At 40.0% G+C, this 21,215-nt stretch overlaps 1 pseudogene; it reads left to right on the plus strand.

Moving 5' to 3' along the window:
* Positions 17,358–20,813, plus strand: LOC109222259 (annotated as a pseudogene).

Here is a 21,215-nt window from a genome sequence, read left to right on the forward strand (position 1 = left end):
CAGTTTGCTCTAGCCTGGCTCAGGCGGTCTCAGCTACTACAGCCGCAACTACTTCTCAGGTTGGGGGAGGCAATCAGACTCCCGCCGCTCGTACACCTGAGTAGGTCGTGCAGGGACTTCAGACACCAGGGGCACATCCAACCTAGCTAGTTGCAGCAGCCTAGGTTGGCGAGGTTTGGTAGACTTCAGCCTCCGACCATCAGTGATTCAGAGGGCAAGGATGCCCAGGGTTTCTTGGATAAGTGTTAGAGGATGCTTCGTACAGCAGGTGTTCTAATGACCAGCGGGGTCGCTTTCACTACTTATCAGTTTTCTTGAGCTGCCTTCACTTGGTGGGAGGCTTTTAAGAGGCATAGGCCTGTTGGTGCAACACCCCTTACCTAACAGAAGTTCTCTGTTCTCTTTCTGGAGAAGTATCCGCAGTCTCGCAGAGAGGAGCTACGCAAGCAGTTTGAGTGGTTGTGTCAAGGAGAGATGACTGTGACGCAGTATGAGATGAGGTTCTCTGAGTTAGCTTGTCATGCTATTTGGTTGGTTCCAACAGATAGAGAGAGGATTAGGAGGTTTGTCGATGGCCTCACTTATTAGCTCTGTATTCTCATGACCAGGGAGAGGGTGACCGGTGCTACTTTCAAGGAGGTTATGAATATTGCCCATGAGATTGAGTTGGTTCGTCGTCACGAGCGAGAGGAGAGAGAGGCCAAGAGGCCTCGAGGATCTGGTAGTTATAGTGGTACTCCTTCGAGAGGTCAGTTTCAGCACGACAGAGGCCGTCCATTCAGGCGTGCTCAGCCAGCTCGCCCAGGTTACCGTGGGGCATCATCAGGTCATGGTTCTCATAGTTCTCATTAGGGACAGTCATCACTTAGTGCCCTTCCAACTTAGAGTTCATCCCGTGCTTCGTTAGTTCAGGGCTCTCTACGTCAGGTGCATCTGCTAGTCACTTAGGTGCGAGGGGCTCCCTTCAGTCCCCTTCTCCAGCACCTGGAGTTGTTATGAGTGTGGAGAGATAGGTCATATGTGGAGGTAGTGCCCTCGTCGTCTTGCGAGTTCATCTCACCAGAGGGGTCAGTCATCGGCTTCAGAGCCAGTTGCTTTACCACCACCCACCCACCCAGCTAGGGGTGGAGGTCAGTCAGCTAGGGGTCGCCCTAGAGGGGGAGGTCGATCAGGTGGTGGTCAGGCCCGTTTCTATGCACTTCCAGCTAGACCCGATGCTATTCCTTCTGATGCTGTCATTATAGGTATTGTTTCGGTATGCCATAGAGATGCCTCTATATTATTTGATCCCGGTTCCACCTTTTCTTATATGTCATCATAATTTTCTCGTTATTTGGGTACGCCCCGTGAGTCTCTTGCTTTACCTGTTCATGTATCTACCGCGGTGGGCAATACTGTTGTTGTAGACCGTGTGTAACGGTCGTGTGTGGTGACTATTGGGGGTCTGGAGACCCGAGTGGATCTTTTATTGTTGTTTATGGTGGATTTTGATGTTATTTTGGGCATGGATTGGCTATCTCCGTGTCATGCTATTCTAGACTGTCATGCTAAAATAGTCACACTGGCTATGCCGGGTGTGCCACGGATTGAGTGGCGAGGTGTGACTGATTATGTTCTGAGTAGAGTGATCTCATTCTTAAAGGCTTAACGTATGGTTGGGAAGGATTGTCTTTCGTATCTAGCCTTTGTGAGGGATGTCGGTGCTGAGACTCCTAGGATTGATTTTTTTCCAGTTGTGAGGGATTTTCCCGATGTGTTTCCTGCGGACCTGCCGGGCATGCCGCCGGATAGGGATATTGATTTTGGTATTGACCTGGTGCCGTGCACTCATCCCATTTCTATTCTGCCATATCATGTGGCACCAGCGGAGTTGAAGGTGTTAAAGGAAAAGCTTTAGGAACTCCTTGTTAAGGGGTTCATTCGGCCTAGTGTGTCACCTTGGGGTGCGCCGGTTCTATTTGTGAAGAAGAAGGATGTCACTATGAGGATGTGCACTGATTATAGGCAATTGAACAGCGTAACAGTTAAGAACAAGTATCCTTTGCCTCGCATTGATGATTTATTTGACCAGCTTTAGGGAGCGAGAGTGTTCTCCAAGATTGATCTTCGTTCAGGTTATCAGTAGTTGAAGATCAGGGACTCGGATATTCTTAAGACAGCTTTCAAGACCCGATATGGTCATTATGAGTTCTTGGTGATGTCTTTTGGGTTGACCAATGGCCAAGCAGCATTCATGCATTTGATGAATATTGTGTTTCGGCCTTATCTCGACTCGTTTTTCATAGTCTTCATTGATGATATTCTTGTGTATTCACGTAGTTAGGAGGAGCACGCGGAGCATTTGAGAGTTGTGCTGCAGATATTGAGGGAGGAGAAGCTTTAAGCAAAATTCTCCATGTGTGAGTTTTGGCTCAGTTCAGTGGCTTTCTTGGGGCACGTGGTGTCCAACGAGGGTATTCAGGTTGATCTGAAGAAGATAGAGGTTGTTTAAAGTTGGCCCAAACCGTCCTCAGCCACAGAGATTTGCAGCTTTCTTGGTTTGGCGGGTTATTATTGCCTATTTGTTCAAGGATTCTCTTCTATCGCATCGCCCTTGACCAAGTTGACTTAGAAGGGTGCTTCATTTGTATGGTCAGATGAGTGTGAGGAGAGCTTTCAGAACCTCAAGACAGCCTTGACCACAGCTCCAGTGTTAGTTTTGCCATCAGCTTCACGTTCATATACCGTGTATTGTGATGCTTTGAGAGTTGGTATTGGTTGTGTATTGATGCAAGAGGGTTAGGTTATTGCTTATGCTTCATGTCAGTTGAAGCCCCACGAGAAGAACTACCCCGTTCATGATTTGGAGTTGGCTCCCATAGTTCACCCATTGAAGATTTGGAGGCATTACTTGTATGGGGTGTCTTGTGAGGTGTTTACTGATCACCGTAGTCTCCAGCACTTTTTCAAGCAGAAAGATCTTAATTTGAGGCAGCGAAGGTGGTTGGAGTTGCTAATGGATTATGATATTACTATATTGTACCATCCGGGAAAGGTCAATGTGGTGGCCGATGCTTTGAGCCGAAAGGCTGTGAGTATGGGAAGTTTGGCATATATTACAGTTGGGGAGAGACCCCTTGCAGTTGATGTTCAGGCCTTGGCCAATCGGTTCATGAGGTTAGATATTTCGGAGCCCAGTCGGGTATTGGCTTGTGTGGTTTCTCTGTCTTCCTTATATGATTGCATCAGAGAGCGCTAGTATGATGATCCGCATTTGCTTGTCCTTATGGACAGATTTCAGCATGATGACGCCAGAGATGTGACCATTGGTGATGATGGGGTGTTGAGGATGCAGGGCCGAATTTGTGTGCCCAATGTGGATCAGCTTCGGGAGTTGATTCTGGAAGAGGCCCATAGCTCGCGGTATTCTATTCATCTGGGTGCCGTGAAGATGTATCGGGATTTCAGTCAGCATTACTGGTGGAGAAGAATGAAAAAAGACATTGTGGGATTTGTAGCTCGGTGTCTCAATTGTCAGGAGGTGAAATATGAGCATCAAAAACCAGGTGGCACTACCAGAAAATGGGCCTATGGGAACGGTTTTTTGGCAACGGTTGTTCAACCGTTGCCATAGAGCATCTAGGGTAACGGTTACAACCGTTACAATAGCATTTTGGTGATATCAGCACACTTATATAACCGTTGCAATTGTAAAACAACCGTTGCCATAGATTAATTTGGCGCAACGGCTATATAAACCGTCCCCATAAAATTATCTACTGAAACGCTTTTATTGTAAAAATTCTATTGGAACGGTTATTTTTTCCCTCGTTATTCCCCCCCCCCCCCCNTTTCCCTCGTTATTTTCCCCCTGAATTTTGTTACCCGCCAAAATAAGCCTTATTTATTTTATTTTTGAATAATTTTAATAATGAAAATATTATGTGAAAAGACTGTTTTTGCCCTTTCCCCATTAAAATATCGATACATCCAATATAGCTGCTACTACCCCAAAATTAAGAACCCTAGCTCAGAGACTTAGAGCCCGTTTGGATTGGCTTAAAAAAAGTGGCTTTTAAGCACAAGTGCTTAAAAGCACTTTTTAAGTGCTGCAGCTTGTTTTATAAATAAGCAGTTACGTGTTTGGATAAAAGTGCTGAAACTTAAAAAAAGTTGTTAANAGATAGCATTAGTTTTAGGTTTTAGGGGTAATTTCGGGATTAAGAAAAACTATAAGGGATAAGAATGTAATGTACTTGGTCAAAGCAATATGGCTTTTAAGCCAATTTAGAAAAAGTTGGGTTTACCCAACTTATTGCTTTTAGCTTTTTTTAAGCAGATTTTAACTTTTTTTAAGCTCTTTTTTTTGGTTGCCAAACACTTCCACAAGTTAAAAAGGGCTTAAAAGCTGGTTTGACCAGCTTTTAAGCCCATCCAAACAGGCTCTTAGCTTCTTCGATCCATTGCACTGAACCCTCAGAGACTTCTTCGATCGATTGCACTGAACCCTCAGAGGCAGCTTCTTCGATTGCAAAGCCACTCTCTCCAAAAATCTTCTTCTCTCGTTCACTCTAAGAAATCTGTTGAATCTTCCTCTCTATCGTATTCCTCTCTCTCACTCTCTGAAATTGGGTTAGTAAGTTTTTACACATAAGTTTTGCTGATTTAGTGGGTGTGGCAAAAATTTTGGTATCGTGAAGGGGGTGGCGAAATTTTGAGGCATCTGAGCAAATTTCCTCAAAATTGTATTAGAGAATATTGTGTTGATTGTGCATAAGCCAATCTGAATCTTGATTACTGTACTGGAAGGTATGTAAGTCTGATGTTGTTCAGTAACTGTAACTGATTTTAGTTGTTCTTTCTTTCTTTCTTGTATATGAATGTGACATATGGTTGTTTTATTCGTTGTTATATTTTGTCTTATTTGTTGCAGATAACAATCCATCGTTCTCATCTTTTTACTTTGTCTGATGAGGCCTTCGGAAGAAGCTTTTTAAAACACTAATAGTCGATTATAGCTAGATCTGTAGGTGATGCACATAGCAAACACGGTTAGTTCTTCCAGTATAGAGGCTGGAAATGACCTCTGCACCCTCTCTATGCATGGAGTCCTAATAAACCAGAATTGGCTTGTTAGGGTATAATACTAAATAATCATTATACATACTATTCTAGGTCCAGCTGAGATGTTAGATGATGTAACTGGTAAATTGAAGCTTTTATAGTGGCAGACACCTTGCTCTCTTTTTGACATCGAGAGGTTATAAAGCTTTCAAGATCCTGAGCTAGCGTGGGCAAGGAAACACCATAGCATAGTAGGAATCTGGGCATTTTGGCTGCTACCACGTTCTTGTTGCTGCTGCTGATGAAACTTACAGCTCCTCTTTAAAATAATGTCATTTCTAGTTCTATAACAACAACCATCTGCTTATCTATGCTCTGCTCCTACGCATTTTACCTACTTAGGCATGCTGATAGTACAACTTACCTTTTCTGATCATTATTATTCATTTGTTGGACTTTGCAGTTTTCAATAGAGGAACTAGTGAAAGAGGTTCAGAACTCAATTCAAAAATTCTAGAAATCCCAACAGGAGTACGATGAGGACCGAGTTAAGCAACATGTTAGAATTTAATTGAATCATTCTGACAATAGCGTATTCAATATAGTTGTCCGCAGAATCTAAAGTGACTCGATCATAATAGGAATGCAGAAACTATCTTGATAATCCAATTTGACAGGACTAGACATTGTTTATTTCTACACCAAATATTGCACCAGTTTAAGCAAGTCTTACACCATATTAAGTAAAGTGCTTGTCCCGTATTTATATTTGTATCGATTGCTGTAGGATTACTCTTTTTTTTTTAAGCAATCCACTAGGCAGAGCCTAGGGCTAGTTTTTATTTATAAATATAACAAAACAAGCACAGTGTCATGAAATCCTAACAGATGTACGAAAAGGAAATATAATTCTACATAAGACCTATTATCAAAATTGAGCATTATACTCAAAATTGATATCACAAAAATTCTACTCAAAATTGCATCAAAAATAGTCCAAGAAAATAAATCACAGCAGCCCACTCCACAAAGAAGGAGACACGGCCAGCCCAAAAGAATTTGCGCCGATAGCCTCCAAATTACACCTCCAGCCCAAACGCATGAATTGCATAGATAGCCATGACCTGTTGCAGATTGCAATTTAAGCCACAGTGCGTGAGTGCTACTGATTTGCACAAACAGCCTCCCCTGTATCAGCCCCATTAAAATTGCTACTGCTTTGCAAAAATAGCCACAACCTACTGTAATGTCTCCAAACTCCTCAACTTGCAAAAGTAGCCACATTACTATATGCAGGCCCAGTTCCACCTTTAATTGTCCACAGCCCAAAGCAGCAGTGATACTGGTTTGCATGAGTAGCCCCAATAAGCCCAAAGTACGCATATTTGCAAATATAACTCCTGCACTCTCATTTCCTAATGTACGCGTGTATCCCACTATACACCCCTTCATTACACCTAGCTTCCCATATGTATCTCCTTGTCCTTTCATTTCCACAGGTTTCTGCCCTAGGTAATATCGACCTCCTCTCTCTTCCTTCTCTCTACTGTCTACTTCATTTTTGTTCAAATCAAATCGACTGACTCCATTTCTTTTGTGAATCTTCTTGTATATACCTGAATCAATGGTGTTGGAGAACTGAAGATAGAGCTCACAAAACTCCTGTTTAACTGCAGCTGCTCTGAAGAACCGATGTTGCCAAGCTTCAGAGACACCGTCAACCACACCCTTCTGCACCTCAGTGTAATTGCCTGTGAGAACTTCAATCGAGTTTGTACTCTCCCCTCCCGATACGATTGTTGTAATAGAAAGACCTGGATGTACTTCCTTGTTGTACCCCTTGCCCTTCTCTATTTCCTTATCCTTTTGCATCATCCAGTTAAAACTCACTAGAATTGATGATTTTACTGTCTGCTAAATGTGCTAATAAAACGGCCCAANCTAGCAGTAGCAAGAACATCAAAAGAATTTGATGTAGAAACAATGTTCAAGGCATTAGGTCGAACACCTGGATCCTGTAACTTTGGTGAATCCCCTCTCTTAACAGGCGATTTTGAACCTGTAACCACGTTCCAAATTTCTCCCTTTTTACTCAGATCATCTCCCTTACCATCCTCAATTACCTTCCCCTCAACATATTCCAGTAATGCAGTCTTATTCCCAACTTTTATATTCCCTAAAGTCTGGGCTACATCTACTCTGTCAGAGTTTTGCCTTGGGCTTTTTTGCTGCTCACCTTCATGTGGAATTGGAGATGGAGAAATTTCCTCAATCCCAGCTTCACCACCTGCAGTCGTTTGTCCACCATCAACCATAGCCAGCCTTGGGGAAGCTACTTTATTTGAACCTCCATTGCCTTCTCGTAGTTGACCAGAATCATTTACTGTACCTGTTGACATAATTTTTGCTGCAGCAGCCAGCTTATCGTATGCTTCCACAATTGGATTAACTACATTAGAGATCCTTGCTAAAGCAGTTCTAGCAGGGACATCACGAGAAGGTTGGGGTGGACCTTTATCAATCCATGTGCCATCACCAAGATTGTAAATTTCTCCTGTTCGATTATGCATATGCTCATTGTCCCTAATAGAAACTTGTCTTTGTTGTCCAACTTGTGGTCCCTTACTACTCTTTGTGATATCCACTATACTAGTATCTGTTGTAAGGTCTTTGTTAACCATCGTAGCAAGATTTCCATACGTATCATCAGCTGCCCTAACCACCATATTGGAGTTATTTCCAATAGCAATTTGACGATCAGTTAATTGTACCACCTGCTGATCGACTGGATTTTGTTTTCTTGATTCACCACTTCGTTGCATAGCCTTTTTAGCATTAAGATACTCCCTTGAATCACCTTGCAATTTGTCAGGGCTGCCCAGGTCTGCACTTGCATCCACGACAGCTACACCATCTTTACTTTCATCAATCCTCCAGCGACATGCTTTTTCAATATGTCCTTGATGCTTACAGTAGGTACAATAACTTGGGAGATTATCATAGACAATCTCTTGATAATGTTCAACTAACTTGCCAGAGCTTGTATCAACAATATTGATCCTAACCCTCTTAGGTTGTTTATCAAGTAGGTCAAGAAGTACCTTAACCCTAGCTGTGCTTGGTCTTGTTCTATCTTGTGTAGCTTTGTCTACTGCAAGAGGCTTCCCAACAGCTGAAGCTATGGACATTAACGACTTCTTGGCAAAGAAATTTGCAGGTAGATTAGGTAACGAAATCCACACAACAGACTTTGAAGTTTCCTCTCTTGGATTGAATCCAATCGTCCATGGAAACGATCTGAAGAAAAACTCATCTCCCTTCGACTTAATGTAACCTGTGGATCTTGACAAGACTTGAACAAAATCTTCAAACAAATCGAACCTTACCAATACATGTCTATATTCCAATTGTCCAATATTGCAGTAGCCTTTAATGTCGAACTGTTTTGGAATCACCTGTCGTAACTCATGCAGATCAGGTTTACCATATGAGAATTTAAGGATGACTGCTTGATGGAGACCTTCTTCAATGGTGAATGCCTTCACCTCTTCAGTTGTAAATTCCACAGTTGGAATTCCATGCTCGATGGTGACTGGACAAAGCTCCAGCTTTGTAGTTTTTGCGGCAGATTGATTTCCTCTGAGTTGCGATGCATATGACTGTTTGTTATTGAAGTTTGGACGTGTTTCAATGGTGTTTTTGTTTGCCTCTCCCACAGCCAAAGGCTGGGGAGAGGTTGCAGCAGCCATGGCTGCCCTTCGAAGCTTGCGCGCGACCTAGAGAGAGAAAGAAGAGAGAAGGAAGAGAGAATTTGGCGTGGGTTTAGGGTTTAGGGTTTAGGGTGGGTTTAGGGTTTTTTTTTTTTATGCAATCCACTAGGCAGAGCCTAGGGCTAGTTTTTATTTATAAATATAACATATAACAAAACAAGCACAGTGTCAGAAAATCCTAACAGATGTACGAAAAGGAAATATAATTCTACATAAGACCTATTATCAAAATTGAGCATTATACTCAAAATTGATATCACAAAAATTCTACTCAAAATTGCATCAAAACTAGTCCAAGAAAATAAATCACAGCAGCCCACTCCACAAAGAAGGAGACACGGCCAGCCCAAAAGAATTTGCGCCGATAGCCTCCAAATTACACCTCCAGCCCAAACGCATGAATTGCATAAATAGCCATGACCTGTTGTAGATTGCAATTTAAGCCACAGTGCGTGAGTGCTACTGATTTGCACAAACAACCTCCCCTGTATCAGCCCCATTAAAATTGCTACTGCTTTGCAGAAATAGCCACAACCTACTGTAATGTCTCGAAACTCATCAACTTGCAAAAGTAGCCACATTACTATATGCAGGCCCAGTTCCACCTTTAATTGTCCACAGCCCAAAGCAGCAGTGATACCGGTTTGCATGAGTAGCCCCAGCCCAAAGTACGCGTATTTGCAAATATAACCCCTGCACTCTCATTTCCTAATGTACGCGTGTATCCCACTCTACACCCCTTCATTACACCTAGCTTCCCATATGTATCTCCTTGTCCTTTCATTTCCACAGGTTTCTGCCCTAGGTAATATCGACCTCCTCTCTCTTCCTTCTCTCTACTGTCTACTTTATTTTTGTTCAAATCAAACCGACTGACTCCATTTCTTTTGTGAATCTTCTTGTATGTACCTGAATCAATGGTGTTGGAGAACTGAAGATAGAGCTCACAAAACTCCTGTTTAACTGCAGCTGCTCTAAAGAACCGATGTTGCCAAGCTTCAGAGACACCGTCAACCACACCCTTCTGCACCTCAGTGGAATTGACTGTGAGAACTTCAATCGAGTTTGTACTCTCCCCTCCCCGATAGATTGTTGTAATAGAAAGACCTGGATGTATTTCCTTGTTGTACCCCTTGTCCTTCTCTATTTCCTTATTTTGCATCATCCAGTTAAAATCACTAGAATTGATGATTTTACTGTCTGCAAAATGTGCTAATAAAAGGCCCAAAAGCTGTGCATGCTTGTTCTCTATGACTGACAGTGTTGTCATGTTTGTACAAAAATAGAATCCTGCAAACTTGTATGATATCTTGCAATTGATCTTCTTTGCCACCCCTCTATACTCTAGATTTAATTTAACTCCGGTGGATTGAGTACATAGTACTAATACCACCACCTGGAGCTTCCTTAAACCAATGAGTATAGATATGATTGCTATAACTGTGACAAACCANTGTCTCAAAATGTGAAATTTACTGTCTGCAACCTGTGCTTCGAAGTGACCCCATAGCTGTGCTTGCTTGTCTTTTGTATTTGTTGGTATTGTGTTTCTTTCATGAATGTGGTATCCTGCTATTTTGTGTGATGTTTTATTCCCTGCTATCTTGCTATAATCTAGGTTTAATTTCACCCCGGTGGATTGAGTACATTGTACTAATACCACCACCTGGAGCTTCCTTAAACCAAAGAGTATAGATATGATTGCTATAGCTGTGACAAACCACATATATGCTTGCTTTGCTTGTGCTGTAGTTGTTGTTGATTGATTATCTTGTACTGTATCTTCCCTTGCCTTCCTCCCCTTGGATTGAGTACAAAGTACTAATACCACCAAGTAAGATTTGTTCAAGGGAAAGACCTGGAAACACAGATGCATCATCCAGCTGAGTTTTCCTAGAATGAAAAATCTGCTGTCTGCATTCTGTGTACAAGTATGACCACATGTGTTTGATTGTTTTTCTTTTATGTGCCTTGATATTGATTTTATTATGTGCCTTTGATGTCCTGCTACCAACTGTACTATTATGTATTTCCTATTGTCCATGATACTCCTAGCTACTATGCTACACTCTAATTTTAATTCTTCCCCTATGGATTGAGTACCAAGTACTAATACCACCACATGAGGTTTCCTTAAAATATAAAGTGTAGATAGTATGATTGTACCTGCAAAAAAGAACACATCATTAGCAAAAAATTGATCCTTCATGTTCTCCCTTAAACTGGTTTGAACATGAAAAATTACATCTATGGATCCTGCATCCTCAAACACCCCAGTGTGTCCTCCTCCTACTAATTCTTGGAAACTTTGACCCTCAAGTATGGACATTGTAACTTGTCCTCATTTACTATCCTCCTCCCTTGTGAATCCAACTCCCAAAAGTCATGGCATTCAATGTTCCCATAGTCCAGTGCAAAATTTGCCAAATGATCTGCTAATTTGTTTCCTTCTCTAAAAATATGGGATATCCTGATAGTGCAACCTTCCATTAGCTCCTTTATCTCCTCCATCAAGTCCACAATAGTCCAAGGGGGTTTCCATGCTTCCTGTAAAATGTTTTTCATCAACATGGAGTCAGTTTGCAACCAAACTTGAGAGTAATTTTTATCTCTTCATATCCTTAAAGCCTCCAGGATTGCTACAGCTTCAGCTTCATTATTTGATCCTTCAACAATCTCCTTTCCCATTGCATATTTTACCTCTACAGCAAACACCAATAGCACTCCTGCCTGGGTTCCCTCTTGATGCCCCATCTGTGTTAACTTTAATCCAACCCTGTTGAGGAAATTCCCATATCACTTTATAATATTTGAGCTTAGGTGTGTAGTTTTCCATCATTAGCAGTAAGTCACTCCATCTATGAGGTACCCTTAGTCCAGGCTTTCTTAACTTTACCAAGTATTGGAGGCTAGTTGACACTTGGTAAATAACCCTACTCACTGAGACTGCATCCCCATGTTTCAGGCTGTTCCTCCTCTTCCAAAGTTCCCAAACTATGCATGATGGTAGAGCCTGCATCACTGGCTTCAACCTCTGCACCACTGGTGCAGTCCAGCATTTAATGATAGCCTGGTGTAAAGACAACCCCTGTACAGCAATGCCTGATCTTTGTAGGAAATATTTCCATACAGTTTCTGCAGCTCTGGATGAGAAAAATAGATGTACCAGTGAGTCTTCCTTAGGTGAAGCACAACACCAACATTTAGAAGGCATAGAGTAGCCTAGCCTTTTCATAAAGTCATCCAATGGTAGCTTAGCCTTCCACAATTTCCACATGAAGAATGAGATTTTGAAAGGGAGACCTCTCACCCATATTTTCTGATATGCTGTTCTTGGATTAGCTCTCCTTCTCAAATACTCCCATGCTGTCTTTACAGTAAAATGTCCCCTAGTTTCAAGCATCCAGAAAGGTGTATCCAGCACATTTTCCATACTAGGTGGCTTTATATTTTCCAAAATATGGTTTGATAAGTCTTCAGGTAAAATCTGCATCAGTCTCTCAACATTCCAAACACCATTCTCAATCAATTCATTTACATTATGTATCTCCTCATCTATATCAAAATCTGGTGGCACTAGAAAATAAAGTGCCCCTAAACCTGTCCAATTGTCATACCAGAATACTGATGAGCCCATTTTTAACTTCCAAATGATTTGGTGCTCTATTAAATCCCTGCATTCAAGCATTTTTCTCCACACATGAGACCCATCCCTCCAAGGCACAATCACTGCATTTAATTTCTTGCAGTATTTTTGACTCATAAATGCACTCCACAAACTTGGCTTAGTCCTGAAATTCCACCACAACTTACAGAACAATGCCTTAGACACATCATGAAGTGATCTGAACCCTATTCCTCCTTCTTCATATGGCATACATAGAGTGGACCAGGATGCCCAGTGTCTACTGTTGCCACCCACAACACTACTCCAAAAGAACTGGGCAAAGATTCTGTGCAATCTATTTATGACATAATCAGGGGGATTTACTGCTGATAAAAGGTGAACTGGCATACTTTGTAAAACACTGGAAATCAATATAGACCTTCCTCCTATAGATAAAAGTCTTCCTTTCCAAGCCTGCAGCTTATCTAGAATCTTAGTAATCATAGGCTGATAATACTCCAATTTTCTTCTTGCATAGAAAATAGGACACCCTAGGTATGTGAATGGAAAATCCTGCTGCCCAATACCTGTGATCCTTTCAACTTTTCTAACCACCTCCTGTTCAGTTAGGTGATGCATGTACACAGCTGATTTACTCTTATTTATCAATTGCCCAGAGGCAGCTTCATATAAGTACAAAATTTCCATTACCAGCCTTAAAGATGTAGCATCTGATGAACAGAATATAATAGTGTCATCTGCATAAGCAAGATGATTAATCTTTGGACTCCACTTGGGCAGTCCATAACCACAAAAATACAGATTTGAGTGGAGAGAATTCAGACCCCTTGAGAGAGCTTCAGCAGCTATGATGAACAAAGTTGGAGATAGAGGATCTCCCTGTTTGACACCCCTTGATGATTTGAAAAAACCATAGGACTGCCCATTTATCAACACAGAATACCAATTATTCCCTACCAGATCAAAGATCATTCCTATAAATCTTTCACAGAAACCAAATTTCCTCAGCATCTTAGTAAGAAACAACCATGATAACCTGTCATATGCCTTTGTCATATCTAGTTTCATCACAACATTAGGTCCTGCCTTTGTTCTTAACCTAATATCAGTGATGATTTCTTGAGTCAATAGCACATTTTCCACTATACTTCTGCCCTTTACAAATCCTGCTTGTTCTTCTGAAATTATCTTAGGCAATATATCAACCAACCATTCATGTATGATTCTAGAGAATATCTTGTTGATAAAGTTGCTAAGACTAATTGGCCTAAGATCTGAGAAAGTACTGACCTCTTTCTTTTTTGGCAGAAGAACCAAATTTGTATGTGTGACATATTTAGGCAATTGCTGACCACTGAAAAAATGTAGGACCATTGCATATATATCTTCTCCAATAATGTCCCAGCATGAGTGATAGAAAGCTCCAGTAAAACCATCTGGTCCACTTGCTGAATCTCCATTCAGACCCTCCACTGCCTTCTTCACCTCCTCTATTGTAGGGACTGCTACCAGCTTATGATTCTGTTCATCTTCAATTAATCTAGGTACATGTTCCATGATGTAGAAATTAGAAGGAGTAATAGATTCAGTGAATTGTTCCTTATAAAATGAAACTGCTTCTTCTGCAATATCCCCATCTTCTTCTATCCAGATTCCCCTACTATTTTTGATTCTCTTAAGCTGCAGTCTTTTCCTCCTTCCTCTGACCTGTGCATGAAAGAATTTAGTGTTTCTGTCCCCATCTTTGAACCATGTCATGCCTGCTTTTTGCTTCCAAAATTCCTCCTCAAGTGCTAAGTATCTAATCATTTCTGCCTGTACTCTCTGGAGCCTTTCTCTGTTCATCTGAGAAGGGAATGCCTCAAATTGTCTTTCATGGACTAATACCACCTCCTCCAGACTTGCAATCTTCTGAAAAATGTCCCCATATGTTGCTTTACTCCATGTAGATAGCACTTTTTTTAGTTTTTTTAATTTATGATTGAATAGTACAAATGGATTTGCACTAAAATCTACATTCCAGTTCTCCTTCACCACTGTCTTGAATGCTTCATGTTTTGTCCAGAAGTTTAGAAATCTAAAAGGCTTCTTGATTGGAGGGTTTTCAATGTCACACTTCAAGAGCATTGGACAGTGATCTGAGCCAGTCTTTGACATATGAGTAACCTCCAATCCTGGGAATGTTTGCTGCAATTCTATGTTCCCAAAACACCTATCTAACCTTTTAAAGATACAATCATCCTCTGATCTTCCATTCCACCAAGTAAAAATACTTCCTTTGAACCCCAAATCTGTCAGATTGCAAGTGTTGATACAATGTCTGAAATCATCTACTTCATTTAGAGACACAGGTAATCTACCAAATTCTCCTCCTCATCCCATATGACATTAAAATCCCCTCCCACTAACCATGGAGATGTCATGTCAGAGGCCATTGCATATAGTGAATCCCATAATTCTATTCTCTCTATGTGATCACATTTGGCATATACCAGTGTAAGGATTAATTCTACATGAGTTTCAGTGTGGAATAACTTCAAGGTCAGCTGCTGTACCATATTGTACAGAATTTCCACTTCATAAACCTCATCAATAAATGCCCATATTTTATTTGACACATTTACTACTGCTTGTGCAAGTCCTATTCTGCTTCTGTACCTTTCAACCTTGTTAGCTTGTTGCATAGGCTCCATGATTCCAATGAATTCAAAATGATGTTTCTTATGCATAAGAATTAATCTCTCAAAGGCCTGCATAGTATTAACAGACCTGACATTCCATATGATTGCATCCATCACTGATTAATGGATTTGGACAGAGCTCTTCTTGTTTGGACCCCACCTGCTGGTGCAGATGAATTGTCTTTCTGTTGTTTCTTCTTGCCTTTTGCTGCAGATTTAACTTGCTCAATATGTCTAGGGGACAAATCTCCTTGTTTGGCAACATTGAAGAAGTTTTGGGCTGTAGACTCTTCATCCATATCCTTGCCTATACCTTCTTGTTCATCATCTGCATGAATACCTGCCACATTTATTTGCATCACTGCTTTCTCACTGACCCTCAGAGGTGCCTCAGTGACAACTGTTGCCTTTTTTCTGTGTTGATCATGAATTGATACTATCTGTGTGTTGTCTTTATGCTGTACCTTATGAGTGGAATCAGTACATTTTCCTTCTTCTGTTCCTCCTGGATCAATGTTATTACCATCAACCTCCTTAGTAAGCACCACTTCATCCACCTTATCTGCATTAGAATTATTTTCTGTATTGTTCTTCTTCTGCTCCTCACCCTTTGCTACTGTATTGTTTTTGACTTGATTTTCTGAAGGTATGTTGCCTTTTGACTTATCATTTACACTTTGATCTTCTTCATCCAAGCAGTCCCCCCCAACTTCCTCCTCACTTTGCATTACATCAGGGATGACTCCTTCTTCTGCATCTTCTTCAAATTGTTCAGACCACAATTTGCCCCCCTTCCATTTTGCTTTTTCACTATTTTTAAACATTTCAAAGTCTGCATCTTCTATGTTCTCATTATCATTTTCCTTTGTAAGTGCCAAATCAACTCTTGTATCCTGTGAGGGTATATCCTGAACTGATATGTTTGTTGCAACAATGTTGCCAATAAAGGCCCTTTGTACCCATGCTGCAGTAGATTCTTGTACCTGGTTTTCATAATTTTCCATTTCCCTACTCTTTGGTCTCTCATCTTCCTTTGAGGTGTTCAACTTTGCTGCTGTAACACTAGTAGCTGGTACATTACCTATGTTCTTCTTTCCTCCATTCTTGCCCCTGTCAGTCCCAGGAGTAGTAGGTTTAAACACTGTTGCTGCAGGATTTAAGATGCCTCCACCCTTTGCATTGGGCATTAAACTTTGAGTTCCCTGGTCCTCCACCAAAGCCAATTGATTATTGGCATTATCTTCAGTATTTTCCACCTCTAAGACTTCAAACATGTTGTTGGTCTGCACCTGCTGTAGATCTCCAGCATTTTGTTTTTCAACAGGTACTATTTCCTTACCAATTGTTGTTGCTCCTCCATTCTGCTTGTCTTTACCTTGAGCTCTTCTGTCTCTAACCTCTTTCCACTGTGCACCTACATTGCCAACAACCTTTCCACTTGTAAGAATCATTAATGGAGCATTATTCTTACTAGTTTCCTTGTTTGCTTGTACACCACCATCTGCAACAGACTGCTTCTCCTCTTTCCTATTATTTAGAAGTTCAGGATGCACCCTCCAACATTCCATCAAGTCATGGCCTTGTAGCTTACATTCCTTGCAATATTTAGGTAAATAATCATACTTAATATTCACCCATTCAGTTCTTATATCTCCCGTATTCTCATTGACAATATCCATCCTAACCTTCTTAGGGAGATCAGCTAACAAATCAACTATCACCTTCACACGTGCACAGCTAGGTCTAGTTTTGTTCATAGTAGCTTGATCAAGGTGTTGTGGTATTCCAACAGCTGAAGCCAATGAAAATAGGCACTCTTTAACGAAAAAAGTAGGCAGCAGATTTGGGAATGAAATCCATGCCATTACTTTAGGGGTCTCCTCTCCAACTTTGAAATTAGAATCATATATCAATGTACGCAATTGATATTCCTCCCCATGTTTGTCCTTAACATAATAAACACCTTTAGGATTACTCTAGGGCTGTGAATCTGAATTTTGTTTTTTTTAATTTTGTGGTGTCAAACCAGTTATTTTTTGGTGAAACAGTGTTTGCTCTCCTTTTTCTTCTCTCTTTTGCTCTAACAAATCCAAACATGCAAAGGTTAGAGTTAATTCTGAAATATTGCTTGTTTGGAAAAGCATTAGTGAAAATTGCTGCCTCAGACCTTTTTTGTGAAAATAAATCCCTAATAAGTCTATAAATTGTTACGCCTCGAAACATGGGAAGGACCTTATGGCACTTAACCTACCTGTCCATCGAGCGAACGATGTTCTAACTACAGAATATGATGAGTTAATTCTGAAATATTGCTTGTTTGGAAAAGCATTAGTGAAAATTTTAGTGTTAGCACATAAACATGTTGTTGCATGTGCAGCTGTTTGCCGCTCATGGAGGGAAATGTGCAAAGAAATTGTTCAGCATCCAGAGTTGTGTGGAAAGTTGACCTTTCCCGTTTCTCTTAAGCAGGTGATTATCGTTCATTAATTTTCCCCTGTCTCTCTATTGTTTTGGACTAGGTTTAAAGTGGAAAATGAGAGTTATATCTTTGTTGTAATGTTTGTTATCAAATTCCCTTTTGCAGCCTGGGTTTCGAGATGGAACCATCCAGTGCTTTATCAGAAGAGACAAAGCTAATACAACTTACCAACTTTTCCTTTACCTTAGCCCTGGTAAGTTTGTCTTACTCTCTTATGCGGACTGACATGTAGTCTAATTTAGATCTTTTTCTCATATTTGAAGCTTCATATGTTTCCACCGTCATTTGATGTCTCCCTTTCTGGCATTCGATCCTTTAGGATTTAAAAGCTTTTTCTTTTCTTTCTAAATCATGGATTAGATTAGATTCATTTTTGTGGGTTGCCAGAAGAATCATCTTACTCTGTATGTAATCGAGCCACTTGTGATGTGAGATATATTCAAATCATTTATCAATTTTTGTGTGGAAACTGGAGTAACAAATTGTTCATCTTTTTGTTCTTCTCATTTTCCATAGGTGTATGCTACTCGTGAAAAGAATGACGTATACATGCCAAAGGAGCGATATTATCAGGAGGAGAATGAGAGAAAAGTAGTGCATCTTTGATTTTCCCCACATTTTGTCTTGTTTGCTTCTATGAAAGATAAAGGTAGTGCATCTTAGTTTTTGCCCATCTTTTATTTTCTTTGCTGTCTATAAGTGATACTATATCATTAGCTGTTCAGTGTGCCCTCTTTTGCCTATCGTATCTTGCTGAGTGCAGTATGTCATATGTCTAAATTCACTATGTTTTACCGTTTTGAAATTTTGCTTGAGTAGTGAAATTATAGCTTCATTTAGTTTACTGTATGATTTTCCTAGTATTGAATTTTTGTCTCACTGTTCCTTTGGGAGCAATACTTATCTTTTCTATGTTTAGGCTATGACAGATAAAATTGAACAAATGAGAATGACATTAGAAAACCAACTGAAGGTCTGCTTGTTGAAACTCTTGTAGTTGAAAAGTGCCTATGTATTCCAGTTGTAGAATGAATGATTTGGATTTTGGTTTGTTACAATCAGCAAATTGAGGAGTTGCGAAGTAGATATGATCACCAGGCTCGTCAGTGCTCAGATTTGACATGTAAACTTGATGCCACACAGGTGAATTTCTAGCCTTTTATTCTAATATTATGTCTTTAAACCTGTTCAAAAGCTCTTACTATTGAAGGTTCTTGCAGAAACACTTGAACCAAACTACCTCAATGTTGGCGAATGCTGAGGAAGAACTAAGACAATGTCGGTACACTCTCAAGGAGCGGGATTTTATTATCTGTGAATAGAAAAAAGCTGGTATGGTGATCTGATCTTTGGTTTTAACTGTAGCCTTGAATTAGGTTTTAGTTTCTTATTGATATTCACAGAAAATGCCCTTGCTCAACAAGCATGTAGTTTACGAGCTCAGTTGAAGAAATCACTACAAGACAATGCTTCATTGTTTTTGAAACTTAGTAAGGCATCTAATCACAATCTGCAGAACTGTAGAAATGATTTGTTGGAATCTGTTACTATTTCCTTCTAATATGTTTTTTCTGCAGCAAGAGAAGACAAGTTGAGTGCTGATAATAGGTCAGTGGTGAACAACTTCCAAACTGACCTCGCGAAGCAACTTGGTTTTCTTTCTAACTCAGTGGCAACATCAGTGTGTCGACAAAATGAACACCTCCAATGTGTTGAGAAATTGTGTCACAACTTTCTCGAATCACATGATAAGGTGACAACCATATTCCAGTGGCAAATTTTCCTTTTTCTATTTCCTTAATTATAAGATCTCTATTTGTTTGCTTTGTTCTACTACTGATACCAGGCTTCACATTGTTTCTCTACTAATTTTAGATTAGTTGAAGATCCAGATTTCATAAACTGTTAATGCAAAAAGTTTCCTTGTAGACTGTGGTAGATTTGAAGAGGAAAATTAGAGCTTCAAGGGCCTTGTATGTATCTCATTTAGAGGACATGCAAAATGTGGTGAGACTGCATAAAGCTAGTTCTACTGCTGCCCTGGAGGAGATTTCTGCTTTGGGGTCTTCTAATTCAATTTCCATTAAAGAAGTACGAAATAATGGTTTTGTTCCTCCTGTGTATGTGTTTCATTTTGGTTGTATTGTTCTGATCAATGCAGTAGTGGATTGAACACTTAACTTTTTCCTTGCGTGAGCAGTTTTTAGATGCAGAAGGTGTGAAAGAAAATTCCCTATTTGATGAACTCCAAAACACTCTGTCAACTCACCAAGGAGAAATGGCACATTTTGCTGGCGAACTTCGTCAGGTTTTAATTTTTACTTTACCTGTAGAGTTTAATTGATTTCCAACACTATATTGCGCAAAGAACTTAGTATTTCTTGATCTCTGGGAGTAGTTCTGCCTTTTATTTATTCTTTTTAGGTTCCTTTCATGTTTTAATTTTTAGATTTCTCATCGTGTAGGGATTTCATGATAGTACCGAGCATTTGACGAATATCTCTGAGACAATTCAAGGATTTTTTTATAAGCTTATGGAAGAATCAAAAGGACTTAAAAGACATGCATCAACAGTTGATGAGATCCAGACAAAGTGTATTGCCGAATTTGAGACAGCTTATGAGGTATACTTTTGAAATTCTACCTAAATAAATAAAAGTTTATAATGTGGCTGATGTTTTAGTTTGTTTCAGGAACAATCAAGAGCAGAAGCGGAGAAGCTTATTGCTGATGTGACTACCTTGGTCTCCAATCACCTGCATCGCCAAAAAGAGCTGGTTCGTCACTTTAATCATGTGATCATTGTGTGGTATCTCTTCCTTTGGGTTCCTCATAGTGTAGTTGACAGGTGGGTACAAGGCTTGTTGATCTTAGAGTAACTGTTACTAGAAATAAGGCATACTTGGATGGACATGTATCCTCTATGGAGGTTATTACAACAATGGCAAAAAGAAAATGGCAGGATTATTCTATGCAAGCAGGCTGCGGCACCAAAGAAAATGTTGATTTCTCAGCTGCTAAACATTGTCGGATGGAATTACTTATGCAGAAGTGGTAAGGATCTGATCTTGCTATTGTTTCAAGTTTCAGCCTTTTGTATTGTTTAAATATCTTATCTCTATGGAATTTTCCTTTTCTCATATTTCAGTCCATTGTTTTTGTTTGGATCTCTTTCTTTGTCTCCTTTATCTTATCACAGCCGTGGCACTTAGGTCAAGTGTTTACTCTCTCAGATTTAGGAGGTTGAAACTAAGCTTTTCCTGTCTGTAAGTTTCTTCATGCAGTAACACATCTCCTCATATTGTTTTAGGAGTTACAAATCTTTTAAATCTAAGTAATATATATTCTAACAGAAAATGCAGTTGAAGAAGTCATTTCGGCTAGTTTATGAATTCTGCTGACAAGGCTCTTATATGGGCATAGACCTAGAAAATAAGTCCATAGCAGAGATATGTGATAAAGCATTTGAAAAAGGCTAAGGAAGACATCCTTAAAACTTCCAAGTGGCAACTAGATGCATAATAGGTGATGAACTTGAGGGTTCATTTAATTTGGGAAGTATTTAATTAATGCAAATTAAAGGATGTTGTTTTTTTATGTTTGATTTCTTATTA

This window comes from Nicotiana attenuata, chromosome 2 (assembly GCF_001879085.1).
Source record: "Nicotiana attenuata strain UT chromosome 2, NIATTr2, whole genome shotgun sequence".
Taxonomy (NCBI): Eukaryota; Viridiplantae; Streptophyta; class Magnoliopsida; order Solanales; family Solanaceae; genus Nicotiana; species Nicotiana attenuata.